The 17986-nt window shown below is 51.9% G+C and overlaps 1 protein-coding gene across 1 annotated transcript in view; it reads left to right on the top strand.

Annotated features, from left to right (window-relative positions):
• sez6l2 (seizure related 6 homolog (mouse)-like 2) overlaps positions 1–17986 on the top strand; it is a 92484-nt gene that overhangs the window by 27641 nt on the left and 46857 nt on the right. The gene's annotated exons all lie outside the window — the stretch shown is intronic.

A 17986-nucleotide genomic window follows, 5' to 3' on the forward strand; every position in this document is an offset into this window, starting at 1 on the left:
TTGGCTGTGCTTTGGGTCAATGGGATTGGCTGGGATTTGGGTCAATGGGATTGGCTGGGATTTGGGTCAATGGGATTGGCTGGGATTTGGGTCAATGTGATTGGCTGGGATTTGGGATAATGGGATTGGCTGGGATTGGGGTCAATGGGATTGGCTGGGATTTGGGTCAATGGGATTGGTTGCAATTTGGGTCAATGGGATTGGCTGTGCTTTGGGTCAATGGGATTGGCTGGGATTTGGGTCAATGGGATTGGCTGGGATTTGGGTCAATGAGATTGGCCGGGATTTGGGTCAATGGGATTGGCTGGGATTTGGGCTAATGGAATTGGCTGGGATTTGGGTCAATGGGATTGGCTGGGATTTGGGTCAATGGGATTGGCTGGGATTTGGGTCAATGGGATTGGCTGGGATTTGGGTCAATGGGATTGGCCGGGATTTGGGTCAATGGGATTGGCTGGGATTTGGGCTAACAGGATTGGATGGGATTTGGGTCAATGGGATTGGCTGGGATTTGGGTCAATGGGATTGGCTGGGATTTGGGTCAATGAGATTGGCTGGGATTTGGGTCAATGGGATTGGTTGCAATTTGGGTCAATGGGATTGGCTGTGCTTTGGGTCAATGGGATTGGCTGGGATTTGTGTCAATGGCATTGGCCGGGATTTGGGTCAATGGGATTGGCCGGGATTTGGGCTAATGGGATTGGCTGGGATTTGGGTCAATGGGATTGACTGGGATTTGGGTCAATGGGATTGGCTGGGATTTGGGTCAATGGGATTGGCTGGGATTTGGGTCAATGGGATTGGCTGGGATTTGGGTCAATGGGATTGGTTGCAATTTGGGTCAATAGGATTGGCTGTGCTTTGGGTCAATGGGATTGGCTGGGATTTGGGTGAATGGGATTGGCCGGGATTTGGGTCAACGGGATTGGCCGGGATTTGGGCTAACAGGATTGGCCGGGATTTGTGTCAATGGGATTGGCTGGGATTTGGGTCAATGGGATTGGCTGGGATTTGGGTCAATGGGATTGGCCGGGATTTGGGTCAATGGGATTGGCCGGGATTTGGGCTAACAGGATTGGCCGGGATTTGGGTCAGTGGGATTGGCTGGGATTTGGGTCAATGGGATTGGCCGGGATTTGGGCTAATGGGATTGGCTGGGATTTGGGTCAATGGGATTGGCTGGGATTTGGGTCAATGGGATTGGCTGGGATTTGGGTCAATGGGATTGGTTGCAATTTGGGTCAATGGGATTGGCTGTGCTTTGGGTCAATGGGATTGGCTGGGATTTGGGTCAATGGGATTGGCTGGGATTTGGGTCAATGGGATTGGCTGGGATTTGGGTCAATGGGATTGGCTGGGATTTGGGCTAATGGGATTGGCTGGGATTTGGGTCAATGGGATTGGCTGGGATTTGGGTCAATGGGATTGGCTGGGATTTGGGTCAATGGGATTGGCTGTGCTTTGGGTCAATGGGATTGGCTGGGATTTGGGTCAATGGGATTGGCCGGGATTTGGGTCAATGGGATTGGCTGGGATTTGGGCTATCAGGATTGGATGTGCTTTGGGTCAATGGGATTGGCTGGGATTTGGGTCAATGGGATTGGCTGGGATTTGGCCATTGGGATTGGCTGGGATTTGGGTCAATGGGATTGGCTGGGATTTGGGTCAATGGGATTGGCTGGGATTTGGGTCAATGGGATTGGCTGGGATTTGGGTCAATGGGATTTGCTGTGCTTTGGGTCAATGGGATTGGCTGGGATTTGGGTGAATGGGATTGGCCGGGATTTGGGTCAATGGGATTGGCTGGGATTTGGGCTAACAGGATTGGATGGGATTTGGATCAATGGGATTGGCTGGGATTTGGGTCAATGGGATTGGCTGGGATTTGGGCTAATGGGATTGGCAGGGATTTGGGTCAATGGGATTGGCTGGGATTTGGGTCAATGGGTTTGGCTGGGATTTGGGTCAATGAGATTGGCTGGGATTTGGGTCAATGGGATTGGTTGCAATTTGGGTCAATGGGATTGGCTGTGCTTTGGGTCAATGGGATTGGCCGGGATTTGGGTCAATGGGATTGGCCGGGATTTGGGTCAATGGGATTGGCCGGTATTTGGGCTAATGGGATTGGCTGGGATTTGGGTCAATGGGATTGACTGGGATTTGGGTCAATGGGATTGGCTGGGATTTGGGTCAATGGGATTGGCTGGGATTTGGGTCAATGGGATTGGCTGGGATTTGGGTCAATGGGATTGGTTGCAATTTGGGTCAATAGGATTGGCTGTGCTTTGGGTCAATGGGATTGGCTGGGATTTGGGTGAATGGGATTGGCCGGGATTTGGGTCAATGGGATTGGCCAGGATTTGGGCTAACAGGATTGGCCGGGATTTGGGTCAATGGGATTGGCTGGGATTTGGGTCAATGGGATTGGCTGGGATTTGGGTCAATGGGATTGGCCGGGATTTGGGTCAATGGGATTGGCCGGGATTTGGGCTAACAGGATTGGCCGGGATTTGGGTCAGTGGGATTGGCTGGGATTTGGGTCAATGGGATTGGCCGGGATTTGGGCTAATGGGATTGGCTGGGATTTGGGTCAATGGGATTGGCTGGGATTTGGGTCAGTGGGATTGGCTGGGATTTGGGTCAATGGGATTGGTTGCAATTTGGGTCAATGGGATTGGCTGTGCTTTGGGTCAATGGGATTGGCTGGGATTTGGGTCAATGGGATTGGCTGGGATTGGGGTCAATGGGATTGGCTGGGATTTGGGTCAATGGGATTGGCCGGGATTTGGGCTAATGGGATTGGCTGGGATTTGGGTCAATGGGATTGGCTGGGATTTGGGTCAATGGGATTGGCTGGGATTTGGGTCAATGGGATTGGCTGTGCTTTGGGTCAATGGGATTGGCTGGGATTTGGGTCAAGGGGATTGGCCGGGATTTGGGTCAATGGGATTGGCTGGGATTTGGGCTAACAGGATTGGATGGGATTTGGGTCAATGGGATTGGCTGGGATTTGGGTCAATGGGATTGGCTGGGATTTGGGCTAATGGGATTGGCTGGGATTTGGGTCAATGGGATTGGCTGGGATTTGGGTCAATGGGATTGGCTGGGATTTGGGTCAATGGGATTGGCTGGGATTTGGGTCAATGAGATTGGCTGGGATTTGGGTCAATGGGATTGGCTGGGATTTGGGTCAATGGGATTGGCCGGGATTTGGGTCAATGGGATTGGCCGGGATTTGGGCTAACAGGATTGGCCGGGATTTGGGTCAGTGGGATTGGCTGGGATTTGGGTCAATGGGATTGGCCGGGATTTGGGCTAATGGGATTGGCTGGGATTTGGGTCAATGGGATTGGCTGGGATTTGGGTCAGTGGGATTGGCTGGGATTTGGGTCAATGGGATTGGTTGCAATTTGGGTCAATGGGATTGGCTGTGCTTTGGGTCAATGGGATTGGCTGGGATTTGGGTCAATGGGATTGGCTGGGATTTGGGTCAATGGGATTGGCTGGGATTTGGGTCAATGGGATTGGCCGGGATTTGGGCTAATGGGATTGGCTGGGATTTGGGTCAATGGGATTGGCTGGGATTTGGGTCAATGGGATTGGCTGTGCTTTGGGTCAATGGGATTGGCTGGGATTTGGGTCAATGGGATTGGCCGGGATTTGGGTCAATGGGATTGGCTGGGATTTGGGCTAACAGGATTGGATGGGATTTGGGTCAATGGGATTGGCTGGGATTTGGGTCAATGGGATTGGCTGGGATTTGGGCTAATGGGATTGGCTGGGATTTGGGTCAATGGGATTGGCTGGGATTTGGGTCAATGGGATTGGCTGGGATTTGGGTCAATGGGATTGGCTGGGATTTGGGTCAATGAGATTGGCTGCGGTTTGGGTCGATGGCATTGGCTGGGATTTGGGTCAATGGGATTGGCTGGGGTTTGGGTCGATGGCATTGGCTGGGATTTGGGTCAATGGGATTGGCTGGGGTTTGGCTCAGTTGGATTGGCTGGGGTTTGGCTTAGTTGGATTGGCTGGGGTTTGTGTCGATGGGATTGGCTGGAATTTGGGTCAATGAGATTGGAGGGGATTTGGGTCAATGGGATTGGCTGGGATTTGGGTCAATGGAATTGGCTGGGATTTGGGTCAATGGGATTGGCCGGGATTTGGGTCAATGGGATTGGCCGGGATTTGGGCTAACAGGATTGGCCGGGATTTGGGTCAGTGGGATTGGCTGGGATTTGGATCAATGGGATTGGCCGGGATTTGGGCTAATGGGAGTGGCTGGGATTTGGGTCAATGGGATTGGCTGGGATTTGGGTCAATGGGATTGGCTGGGATTTGGGTCAATGGGATTGGTTGCAATTTGGGTCAATGGGATTGGCTGTGCTTTGGGTCAATGGGATTGGCTGGGATTTGGGTCAATGGGATTGGCTGGGATTTGTGTCAATGGGATTGGCTGGGATTTGGGTCAATGGGATTGGCTGGGATTTGGGCTAATGGGATTGGCTGGGATTTGGGTCAATGGGATTGGCTGGGATTTGGGTCAATGGGATTGGCTGGGATTTGGGTCAATGGGATTGGCCGGGATGTGGGTCAATGGGATTGGCTGGGATTTGGGCTATCGGATTGGATGGGATTTGTGTCAATGGGATTGGCTGGGATTTGGGTTCAATGGGATTGGCTGGGATTTGGGCTAATGGGATTGGCTGGGATTTGGGTCAATGGGATTGGCTGGGATTTGGGTCAATGGATTGGCTGGGATTTGGGTCAATGGGATTGGCTGGGATTTGGGTCAATGGGATTGGCTGGGATTTGGGTCAATGGGATTGGCTGGATTTGGGTCAATGGGATTGGCTGGGATTTGGGTCAATGGGATTGGCTGGATTTGGGTCAATGGGATTGGCTGGGATTTGGGTCAATGGGATTGGCTGGGATTTGGGTCAATGGGATTGGCTGGGGATTTGGGTCAGATGGATTGGCTGGGATTTGGGTCAATGGATTGGCTGGGATTTGGGTCAATGGGATTGGCTGGGATTTGGGTCAATGGGATTGGCTGGGATTTGGGTCAATGGGATTGGCTGGGATTTGGGTCAATGGGATTGGCTGGGATTTGGGTCAATGGATGGGCTTGGCTGGTTTGGGTCGATGGGATTGGCTGGGATTTGGGTCAATGGGATTGGCTGGGATTTGGGTCAATGGATTGGCTGGGCTTTGGCTTAATGGGATTGGCTGGGATTTGGGTCAATGGGATTGGCTGGGGATTTGGGTCAATGGATGTGATTTGGGTCAATGGGATTGCTGGGCTTTGGGTCAATGGGATTGGCTGGGATTTGGGTCAATGGGATTGGCTGGGATTTGGGTCAATGGGATTGGCTGGGATTTGGGCTCAATGGGATTGCTGGGATTTGGGTCAATGGGATTGGCCTGGGATTTGGGTCAATGGGATTGGCTGGGATTTGGGTCAATGGGATTGGCTGGGATTTGGGTCAATGGGATTGGCTGGGATTTGGGTCAATGGGATTGGTTGGCAATTTGGGTCAATGGGATTGGCTGGGCTTTGGGTCAATGGGATTGGCTGGGATTTGGGCTCAATGGGATTGGCCGGGATTTGGGGTCAATGGGATTGGCCGGGATTTGGGTCAATGGGATTGGCTGGGATTTGGGTCAATGGGATTGGCTGTGCTTTGGGTCAATGGGATTGGCTGGGATTTGGGTCAATGGGATTGGCCGGGATTTGGGTCAATGGGATTGGCTGGGATTTGGGCTAACAGGATTGGATGGGATTTGGGTCAATGGGATTGGCTGGGATTTGGGTCAATGGGATTGGCTGGGATTTGGGCTAATGGGATTGGCTGGGATTTGGGTCAATGGGATTGGCTGGGATTTGGGTCAATGGGATTGGCTGGGATTTGGGTCAATGGGATTGGCTGGGATTTGGGTCAATGAGATTGGCTGGGATTTGGGTCAATGGGATTGGTTGCAATTTGGGTCAATGGGATTGGCTGTGCTTTGGGTCAATGGGAATGGCTGGGATTTGGGTCAATGGGATTGGCCGGGATTTGGGTCAATGGGATTGGCCGGGATTTGGGCTAACAGGATTGGCTGGGGTTTGGGTCAATGGGATTGGCTGGGATTTGAGTCAGTGGGATTGGCTGGGATTTGGGTCGATGGGATTGGCTGAATTTGGGTCGATGGGATTAGCTGGGATTTGGGTCAAAGGGATTGTCTGGGATTTGGCTCAATTGGATTGGCTGCGGTTTGGGTCGATGGCATTGGCTGGGATTTGGGTCAATGGGATTGGCTGGGGTTTGGCTCAGTTGGATTGGCTGGGGTTTGGCTTAGTTGGATTGGCTGGGGTTTGTGTCGATGGGATTGGCTGGAATTTGGGTCAATGAGATTGGAGGGATTTGGGTCAATGGGATTGGCTGGGATTTGGGTCAATGGAATTGGCTGGGATTTGGGTCAATGGGATTGGCCGGGATTTGGGTCAATGGGATTGGCCGGGATTTGGGCTAACAGGATTGGCCGGGATTTGGGTCAGTGGGATTGGCTGGGATTTGGATCAATGGGATTGGCCGGGATTTGGGCTAATGGAGTGGCTGGGATTTGGGTCAATGGGATTGGCTGGGATTTGGGTCAATGGGATTGGCTGGGATTTGGGTCAATGGGATTGGTTGCAATTTGGGTCAATGGGATTGGCTGTGCTTTGGGTCAATGGGATTGGCTGGGATTTGGGTCAATGGGATTGGCTGGGATTTGTGTCAATGGGATTGGCTGGGATTTGGGTCAATGGGATTGGCTGGGATTTGGGCTAATGGGATTGGCTGGGATTTGGGTCAATGGGATTGGCTGGGATTTGGGTCAATGGGATTGGCTGGGATTTGGGTCAATGGGATTGGCCGGGATGTGGGTCAATGGGATTGGCTGGGATTTGGGCTAACAGGATTGGATGGGATTTGGGTCAATGGGATTGGCTGGGATTTGGGTCAATGGGATTGGCTGGGATTTGGGCTAAAGGGATTGGCTGGGATTTGGGTCAATGGGATTGGCTGGGATTTGGGTCAATGGGATTGGCTGGGATTTGGGTCAATGGGATTGGCTGGGATTTGAGTCAATGGGATTGGCTGGGATTTGGGTCGATGGGATTGGCTGAATTTGGGTCGATGGGATTAGCTGGGATTTGGGTCAAAGGGATTGTCTGGGATTTGGCTCAATTGGATTGGCTGCGGTTTGGGTCGATGGCATTGGCTGGGATTTGGGTCAATGGGATTGGCTGGGGTTTGGCTCAGTTGGATTGGCTGGGGTTTGGCTTAGTTGGATTGGCTGGGGTTTGGGTCGATGAGATTGGCTGGAATTTGGGTCAATGAGATTGGAGGGGATTTGGGTCAATGGGATTGGCTGGGATTTGGGTCAATGGGATTGGCTGGGATTTGGGTCAATGGGATTGGCTGGGATTTGGGTCAATTGGATTGGCTGGGATTTGGGTCAATGGGATTGGCTGGGATTTGGGTCAATGGGATTGGCTGTGCTTTGGGTCAATGGGATTGGCTGGGATTTGGGTCAATGGGATTGGCCGGGATTTGGGTCAATGGGATTGGCTGGGATTTGGGCTAACAGGATTGGATGGGATTTGGGTCAATGGGATTGGCTGGGATTTGGGTCAATGGGATTGGCTGGGATTTGGGCTAATGGGATTGGCAGGGATTTGGGTCAATGGGATTGGCTGGGATTTGGGTCAATCGGATTGGCTGGGATTTGGGTCAATGGGATTGGCTGGGATTTGGGTCAATGAGATTGGCTGGGATTTGGGTCAATGGGATTGGTTGCAATTTGGGTCAATGGGATTGGCTGTGCTTTGGGTCAATGGGATTGGCTGGGATTTGGGTCAATGGGATTGGCTGGGATTTGGGTCAATGGGATTGGCCGGGATTTGGGCTAATGGGATTGGCTGGGATTTGGGTCAATGGGATTGGCTGGGATTTGGGTCAATGGGATTGGCTGGGATTTGGGTCAATGGGATTGGCTGGGATTTGGGTCAATGGGATTGGCTGGGATTTGGGTCAATGGGATTGGTTGCAATTTGGGTCAATAGGATTGGCTGTGCTTTGGGTCAATGGGATTGGCTGGGATTTGGGTCAATGGGATTGGCCGGGATTTGGGTCAATGGGATTGGCCGGGATTTGGGCTAACAGGATTGGCCGGGATTTGGGTCAATGGGATTGGCTGGGATTTGGGTCAATGGGATTGGCTGGGATTTGGGTCAATGGGATTGGCCGGGATTTGGGTCAATGGGATTGGCCGGGATTTGGGCTAACAGGATTGGCCGGGATTTGGGTCAGTTGGATTGGCTGGGATTTGGGTCAATGGGATTGGCCGGGATTTGGGCTAATGGGATTGGCTGGGATTTGGGTCAATGGGATTGGCTGGGATTTGGGTCAATGGGATTGGCTGGGATTTGGGTCAATGGGATTGGTTGCACTTTGTGTCAATGGGATTGGCTGTGCTTTGGGTCAATGGGATTGGCTGGGATTTGGGTCAATGGGATTGGCTGGGATTTGGGCTAATGGGATTGGCTGGGTTTTGGGTCAATGTGATTGGCTGGGATTTGGGTCAATGGGATTGGCTGGTATTTGGGTCAATGGGATTGGCTGGGATTTGGGTCAATGAGATTGGCTGGGATTTGGGTCAATGGGATTGGTTGCAATTTGGGTCAATGGGATTGGCTGTGCTTTGGGTCAATGGGATTGGCTGGGATTTGGGTCAATGGGATTGGCCGGGATTTGGGTCAATGGGATTGGCCGGGATTTGGGCTAACAGGATTGGCTGCGATTTGGGTCAATGGGATTGGCTGGGATTTGAGTCAATGGGATTGGCTGGGATTTGGGTCGATGGGATTGGCTGAATTTGGGTCGATGGGATTAGCTGGGATTTGGGTCAAAGGGATTGTCTGGGATTTGGCTCAATTGGATTGGCTGCAGATTGGGTCGATGGCATTGGCTGGGATTTGGGTCAATGGGATTGGCTGGGGTTTGGCTCAGTTGGATTGGCTGGGGTTTGGCTTAGTTGGATTGGCTGGGGTTTGGGACGATGGGATTGGCTGGAATTTGGGTCAATGAGATTGGAGGGGATTTGGGTCAATGGGATTGGCTGGGATTTGGGTCAATGGGATGGGCTGGGATTTGGGTCAATGGGATTGGCCGGGATTTGGGTCAATGGGATTGGCCGGGATTTGGGCTAACAGGATTGGCCGGGATTTGGGTCAGTGGGATTGGCTGGGATTTGGGTCAATGGGATTGGCCGGGATTTGGGCTAATGGGATTGGCTGGGATTTGGGTCAATGGGATTGGCTGGGATTTGGGTCAATGGGATTGGCTGGGATTTGGGTCAATGGGATTGGTTGCAATTTGGGTCAATGGGATTGGCTGTGCTTTGGGTCAATGGGATTGGCTGGGATTTGGGTCAATGGGATTGGCTGGGATTTGGGTCAATGGGATTGGCCGGGATTTGGGTCAATGGGATTGGCTGGGATTTGGGCTAATGGGATTGGCTGGGATTTGGGTCAATGGGATTGGAGGGGATTTGGGTCAGTGGGATTGGCTGGGATTTGGGTCAATGGGATTGGCTGGGATTTGGGTCAATGGGATTGGCCGGGATTTGGGTCAATGGGATTGGCTGGGATTTGGGCTAACAGGATTGGATGGGATTTGGGTCAATGGGATTGGCTGGGATTTGGGTCAATGGGATTGGCTGGGATTTGGGCTAATGGGATTGGCTGGGATTTGGGTCAATGGGATTGGCTGGGATTTGGGTCAATGGGATTGGCTGGGATTTGGGTCAATGGGATTGGCTGGGATTTGAGTCAATGGGATTGGCTGGGATTTGGGACGATGGGATTGGCTGAATTTGGGTCGATGGGATTAGCTGGGATTTGGGTCAAAGGGATTGTCTGGGATTTGGCTCAATTGGATTGGCTGCGGTTTGGGTCGATGGCATTGGCTGGGATTTGGGTCAATGGGATTGGCTGGGGTTTGGCTCAGTTGGATTGGCTGGGGATTGGCTTAGTTGGATTGGCTGGGGTTTGGGTCGATGGGATTGGCTGGAATTTGGCTCAATGAGATTGGAGGGGATTTGGGTCAATGGGATTGGCTGGGATTTGGGTCAATGGGATTGGCTGGGATTTGGGACAATGGGATTGGCTGGGATTTGGGTCAATGGGATTGGCTGGGATTTGGGTCAATGGGATTGGCTGGGATTTGGGTCAATGGGATTGGCTGTGCTTTGGGTCAATGGGATTGGCTGGGATTTGGGTCAATGGGATTGGCCGGGATTTGGGTCAATGGGATTGGCTGGGATTTGGGCTAACAGGATTGGATGGGATTTGGGTCAATGGGATTGGCTGGGATTTGGGACAATGGGATTGGCTGGGATTTGGGCTAATTGGATTGGCTGGGATTTGGGTCAATGGGATTGGCTGGGATTTGGGTCAATAGGATTGGCTGGGATTTGGGTCAATGGGATTGGCTGGGATTTGGGTCAATGAGATTGGCTGGGATTTGGGTCAATGGGATTGGTTGCAATTTGGGTCAAAGGGATTGGCTGTGCTTTGGGCTAATGGGATTGGCTGGGATTTGGGTCAATGGGATTGACTGGGATTTGGGTCAATGGGATTGGCCGGGATTTGGGCTAATGGGATTGGCCTGGATTTGGGTCAATGGGATTGGCTGGGATTTGGGTCAATGGGATTGGCTGGGATTTGGGTCAATGGGATTGGCTGGGATTTGGGTCAATGGGATTGGCTGTGCTTTGGGTCAATGGGATTGGCTGGGATTTGGGTCAATGGGATTCGCCGGGATTTGGGTCAATGGGATTGGCTGGGATTTGGGCTAACAGGATTGGATGGGATTTGGTTCAATGGGATTGGCTGGGATTTGGGTCAATGGGATTGGCTGGGATTTGGGTCAATGGGATTGGCTGGGATTTGGGTCAATGAGATTGGCTGGGATTTGGGTCAATGGGATTGGTTGCAATTTGGGTCAATGGGATTGGCTGTTCTTTGGGTCAATGGGATTGGCTGGGATTTGGGTCAATGGGATTGGCCGGGATTTGGGTCAATGGGATTGTCCGGGATTTGGGCTAATGGGATTGGCTGGGATTTGGGTCAATGGGATTGACTGGGATTTGGGTCAATGGGATTGGCTGGGATTTGGGTCAATGGGATTGGCTGGGATTTGGGTCAATGGGATTGGCTGGGATTTGGGTCAATGGGATTGGTTGCAATTTGGGTCAATAGGATTGGCTGTGCTTTGGGTCAATGGGATTGGCTGGGATTTGGGTCAATGGGATTGGCCGGGATTTGGGTCAATGGGATTGGCCGGGATTGGGGCTAACAGGATTGGCCGGGATTTGGGTCAATGGGATTGGCTGTGCTTTGGGTCAATGGGATTGGCTGGGATTTGGGTCAATGGGATTGGCCAGGATTTGGGTCAATGGGATTGGCCGGGATTTGGGCTAACAGGATTGGCCGGGATTTGGGTCAGTTGGATTGGCTGGGATTTGGGTCAATGGGATTGGCCGGGATTTGGGCTAATGGGATTGGCTGGGATTTGGGTCAATGGGATTGGCTGGGATTTGGGTCAATGGGATTGGCTGGGATTTGGGTCAATGGGATTGGTTGCAATTTGGGTCAATGGGATTGGCTGTGCTTTGGGTCAATGGGATTGGCTGGGATTTGGGTCAATGGGATTGGCTGGGATTTGGGCTAATGGGATTGGCTGGGATTTGGGTCAATGGGATTGGCTGGGATTTGGGTCAATGGGATTGGCTGGGATTTGGGTCAATGGGATTGGCTGGGATTTGGGTCAATGAGATTGGCTGGGATTTGGGTCAATGGGATTGGTTGCAATTTGGGTCAATGGGATTGGCTGTGCTTTGGGTCAATGGGATTGGCTGGGATTTGGGTCAATGGGATTGGCCGGGATTTGGGTCAATGGGATTGGCCGGGATTTGGGCTAACAGGATTGGCTGGGATTTGGGTCAATGGGATTGGCTGGGATTTGAGTCAATGGGATTGGCTGGGATTTGGGTCGATGGGATTGGCTGAATTTGGGTCGATGGGATTAGCTGGGATTTGGGTCAAAGGGATTGTCTGGGATTTGGCTCAATTGGATTGGCTGCAGATTGGGTCGATGGCATTGGCTGGGATTTGGGTCAATGGGATTGGCTGGGGTTTGGCTCAGTTGGATTGGCTGGGGTTTGGCTTAGTTGGATTGGCTGGGGTTTGGGTCGATGGGATTGGCTGGAATTTGGGTCAATGAGATTGGAGGGGATTTGGGTCAATGGGATTGGCTGGGATTTGGGTCAATGGGATGGGCTGGGATTTGGGTCAATGGGATTGGCCGGGATTTGGGTCAATGGGATTGGCTGGGATTTGGGCTAACAGGATTGGCCGGGATTTGGGTCAGTGGGATTGGCTGGGATTTGGGTCAATGGGATTGGCCGGGATTTGGGCTAATGGGATTGGCTGGGATTTGGGTCAATGGGATTGGCTGGGATTTGGGTCAATGGGATTGGCTGGGATTTGGGTCAATGGGATTGGTTGCAATTTGGGTCAATGGGATTGGCTGTGCTTTGGGTCAATGGGATTGGCTGGGATTTGGGTCAATGGGATTGGCTGGGATTTGGGTCAATGGGATTGGCCGGGATTTGGGTCAATGGGATTGGCTGGGATTTGGGCTAACAGGATTGGATGGGATTTGGGTCAATGGGATTGGCTGGGATTTGGGTCAATGGGATTGGCTGGGATTTGGGCTAATGGGATTGGCTGGGATTTGTGTCAATGGGATTGGAGGGGATTTGGGTCAATGGGATTGGCTGGGATTTGGGTCAATGGGATTGGCTGGGATTTGGGTCAATGGGATTGGCCGGGATTTGGGTCAATGGGATTGGCTGGGATTTGGGCTAACAGGATTGGATGGGATTTGGGTCAATGGGATTGGCTGGGATTTGGGTCAATGGGATTGGCTGGGATTTGGGCTAATGGGATTGGCTGGGATTTGGGTGAATGGGATTGGCTGGGATTTGGGTCAATGGGATTGGCTGGGATTTGGGTCAATGGGATTGGCTGGGATTTGAGTCAATGGGATTGGCTGGGATTTGGGACGATGGGATTGGCTGAATTTGGGTCGATGGGATTAGCTGGGATTTGGGTCAAAGGGATTGTCTGGGATTTGGCTCAATTGGATTGGCTGCGGTTTGGGTCGATGGCATTGGCTGGGATTTGGGTCAATGGGATTGGCTGGGGTTTGGCTCAGTTGGATTGGCTGGGGATTGGCTTAGTTGGATTGGCTGGGGTTTGTGTCGATGGGATTGGCTGGAATTTGGCTCAATGAGATTGGAGGGGATTTGGGTCAATGGGATTGGCTGGGATTTGGGTCAATGGGATTGGCTGGGATTTGGGTCAATGGGATTGGCTGGGATTTGGGTCAATGGGATTGGCTGGGATTTGGGTCAATGCGATTCGCTGTGCTTTGGGTCAATGGGATTGGCTGGGATTTGGGTCAATGGGATTGGCCGGGATTTGGGTCAATGGGATTGGCTGGGATTTGGGCTAACAGGATTGGATGGGATTTGGGTCAATGGGATTGGCTGGGATTTGGGACAATGGGATTGGCTGGGATTTGGGCTAATTGGATTGGCTGGGATTTGGGTCAATGGGATTGGCTGGGATTTGGGTCAATGGGATTGGCTGGGATTTGGGTCAATGGGATTGGCTGGGATTTGGGTCAATGAGATTGGCTGGGATTTGGGTCAATGGGATTGGTTGCAATTTGGGTCAAAGGGATTGGCTGTGCTTTGGGTCAATGGGATTGGCTGGGATTTGGGTCAATGGGATTGGCCGGGATTTGGGTCAATGGGATTGCCGGGATTTGGGCTAATGGGATTGGCTGGGATTTGGGTCAATGGGATTGACTGGGATTTGGGTCAATGGGATTGGCTGGGATTTGGGTCAATGGGATTGGCTGGGATTTGGGTCAATGGGATTGGCTGGGATTTGGGTCAATGGGATTGGTTGCAATTTGGGTCAATAGGATTGGCTGTGCTTTGGGTCAATGGGATTGGCTGGGATTTGGGTCAATGGGATTGGCCGGGATTTGGGTCAATGGGATTGGCCGGGATTTGGGCTAACAGGATTGGCCGGGATTTGGGTCAATGGGATTGGCTGGGATTTGGGTCAATGGGATTGGCTGGGATTTGGGTCAATGGGATTGGCCGGGATTTGGGTGAATGGGATTGGCCGGGATTTGGGCTAACAGGATTGGCCGGGATTTGGGTCAGTGGGATTGGCTGGGATTTGGGTCAATGGGATTGGCCGGAATTTGGGCTAATGGGATTGGCTGGGATTTGGGTCAATGGGATTGGCTGGGATTTGGGTCAATGGGATTGGCTGGGATTTGGGTCAATGGGATTGGCTGGGATTTGGGTCAATGGGATTGGTTGCAATTTGGGTCAATGGGATTGGCTGTGCTTTGGGTCAATGGGATTGGCTGGGATTTGGGTCATTGGGATTGGCTGGGATTTGGGTCAATGGGATTGGCTGGGATTTGGGTCAATGGGATTGGCTGGGATTTGGGCTAATGGGATTGGCTGGGATTTGGGTCAATGGGATTGGCTGGGTTTTGGGTCAATGGGATTGGCTGGGATTTGGGTCAATGGGATTGACTGTGCTTTGGGTCAATGGGATTGGCTGGGATTTGGGTCAATGGGATTGGCTGGGATTTGGGCTAACAGGATTGGATGGGATTTGGGTCAATGGGATTGGCTGGGATTTGGGTCAATGGGATTGGCTGGGATTTGGGCTAATGGGATTGGCTGGGATTTGGGTCAATGGGATTGGCTGGGATTTGGGTCAATGGGATTGGCTGGGATTTGAGTCAATGGGATTGGCTGGGATTTGGGTCGATGGGATTGGCTGAATTTGGGTCGATGGGATTAGCTGGGATTTGGGTCAAAGGGATTGTCTGGGATTTGGCTCAATTGGATTGGCTGCAGATTGGGTCGATGGCATTGGCTGGGATTTGGGTCAATGGGATTGGCTGGGGTTTGGCTCAGTTGGATTGGCTGGGGTTTGGCTTAGTTGGATTGGCTGGGGTTTGGGTCGATGGGATTGGCTGGAATTTGGGTCAATGAGATTGGAGGGGATTTGGGTCAATGGGATTGGCTGGGATTTGGGTCAATGGGATTGGCTGGGATTTGGGTCAATGGGATTGGCCGGGATTTGGGCTAACAGGATTGGCCGGAATTTGGGTCAGTGGGATTGGCTGGGATTTGGATCAATGGGATTGGCCGGGATTTGGGCTAATGGGATTGGCTGGGATTTGGGTCAATGGGATTGGCTGGGATTTGGGTCAATGGGATTGGCTGGGATTTGGGTCAATGGGATTGGTTGCAATTTGGGTCAATGGGATTGGCTGTGCTTTGGGTCAATGGGATTGGCTGGGATTTGGGTCAATGGGATTGGCTGGGATTTGTGTCAATGGGATTGGCTGGGATTTGGGTCAATGGGATTGGCTGGGATTTGGGCTAATGGGATTGGCTGGGATTTGGGTCAATGGGATTGGCTGGGATTTGGGTCAATGGGACTGGCTGGGATTTGGGTCAATGGGATTGGCTGGGATTTGGGTCAATGGGATTGGCCGGGATGTGGGTCAATGGGATTGGCTGGGATTTGGGCTAACAGGATTGGATGGGATTTGGGTCAATGGGATTGGCTGGGATTTGGGTCAATGGGATTGGCTGGGATTTGGGCTAATGGGATTGGCTGGGATTTGGGTCAATGGGATTGGCTGGGATTTGGGTCAATGGGATTGGCTGGGATTTGGGTCAATGGGATTGGATGGGATTTGAGTCAATGGGATTGGCTGGGATTTGGGTCGATGGGATTGGCTGAATTTGGGTCGATGGGATTAGCTGGGATTTGGGTCAAAGGGATTGTCTGGGATTTGGCTCAATTGGATTGGCTGCGGTTTGGGTCGATGGCATTGGCTGGGATTTGGGTCAATGGGATTGGCTGGGGTTTGGCTCAGTTGGATTGGCTGGGGTTTGGCTTAGTTGGATTGGCTGGGGTTTGGGTCGATGAGATTGGCTGGAATTTGGGTCAATGAGATTGGAGGGGATTTGGGTCAATGGGATTGGCTGGGATTTGGGTCAATGGGATTGGCTGGGATTTGGGTCAATGGGATTGGCTGGGATTTGGGTCAATGGGATTGGCTGGGATTTGGGTCAATGGGATTGGCTGTGCTTTGGGTCAATGGGATTGGCTGGGATTTGGGTCAATGGGATTGGCCGGGATTTGGGTCAATGGGATTGGCTGGGATTTGGGCTAACAGGATTGGATGGGATTTGGGTCAATGGGATTGGCTGGGATTTGGGTCAATGGGATTGGCTGGGATTTGGGCTAATGGGATTGGCAGGGATTTGGGTCAATGGGATTGGCTGGGATTTGGGTCAATCGGATTGGCTGGGATTTGGGTCAATGGGATTGGCTGGGATTTGGGTCAATGAGATTGGCTGGGATTTGGGTCAATGGGATTGGTTGCAATTTGGGTCAATGGGATTGGCTGTGCTTTGGGTCAATGGGATTGGCTGGGATTTGGGTCAATGGGATTGGCCGGGATTTGGGTCAATGGGATTGGCCGGGATTTGGGCTAATGGGATTGGCTGGGATTTGGGTCAATGGGATTGGCTGGGATTTGGGTCAATGGGATTGGCTGGGATTTGGGTCAATGGGATTGGCTGGGATTTGGGTCAATGGGATTGGCTGGGATTTGGGTCAATGGGATTGGTTGCAATTTGGGTCAATAGGATTGGCTGTGCTTTGGGTCAATGGGATTGGCTGGGATTTGGGTCAATGGGATTGGCAGGGATTTGGGTCAATGGGATTGGCCGGGATTTGGGCTAACAGGATTGGCCGGGATTTGGGTCAATGGGATTGGCTGGGATTTGGGTCAATGGGATTGGCTGGGATTTGGGTCAATGGGATTGGCTGGGATTTGGGTCAATGAGATTGGCTGGGATTTGGGTCAATGGGATTGGTTGCAATTTGGGTCAATGGGATTGGCTGTGCTTTGGGTCAATGGGATTGGCTGGGATTTGGGTCAATGGGATTGGCCGGGATTTGGGTCAATGGGATTGGCCGGGATTTGGGCTAACAGGATTGGCTGGGATTTGGGTCAATGGGATTGGCTGGGATTTGAGTCAATGGGATTGGCTGGGATTTGGGTCGATGGGATTGGCTGAATTTGGGTCGATGGGATTAGCTGGGATTTGGGTCAAAGGGATTGTCTGGGATTTGGCTCAATTGGATTGGCTGCAGATTGGGTCGATGGCATTGGCTGGGATTTGGGTCAATGGGATTGGCTGGGGTTTGGCTCAGTTGGATTGGCTGGGGTTTGGCTTAGTTGGATTGGCTGGGGTTTGGGTCGATGGGATTGGCTGGAATTTGGGTCAATGAGATTGGAGGGGATTTGGGTCAATGGGATTGGCTGGGATTTGGGTCAATGGGATGGGCTGGGATTTGGGTCAATGGGATTGGCCGGGATTTGGGTCAATGGGATTGGCTGGGATTTGGGCTAACAGGATTGGCCGGGATTTGGGTCAGTGGGATTGGCTGGGATTTGGGTCAATGGGATTGGCCGGGATTTGGGCTAATGGGATTGGCTGGGATTTGGGTCAATGGGATTGGCTGGGATTTGGGTCAATGGGATTGGCTGGGATTTGGGTCAATGGGATTGGTTGCAATTTGGGTCAATGGGATTGGCTGTGCTTTGGGTCAATGGGATTGGCTGGGATTTGGGTCAATGGGATTGGCTGGGATTTGGGTCAATGGGATTGGCCGGGATTTGGGTCAATGGGATTGGCTGGGATTTGGGCTAACAGGATTGGATGGGATTTGGGTCAATGGGATTGGCTGGGATTTGGGTCAATGGGATTG

The sequence above is a fragment of the Carcharodon carcharias genome, chromosome 38, assembly GCF_017639515.1.
Source record: "Carcharodon carcharias isolate sCarCar2 chromosome 38, sCarCar2.pri, whole genome shotgun sequence".
Taxonomy (NCBI): Eukaryota; Metazoa; Chordata; class Chondrichthyes; order Lamniformes; family Lamnidae; genus Carcharodon; species Carcharodon carcharias.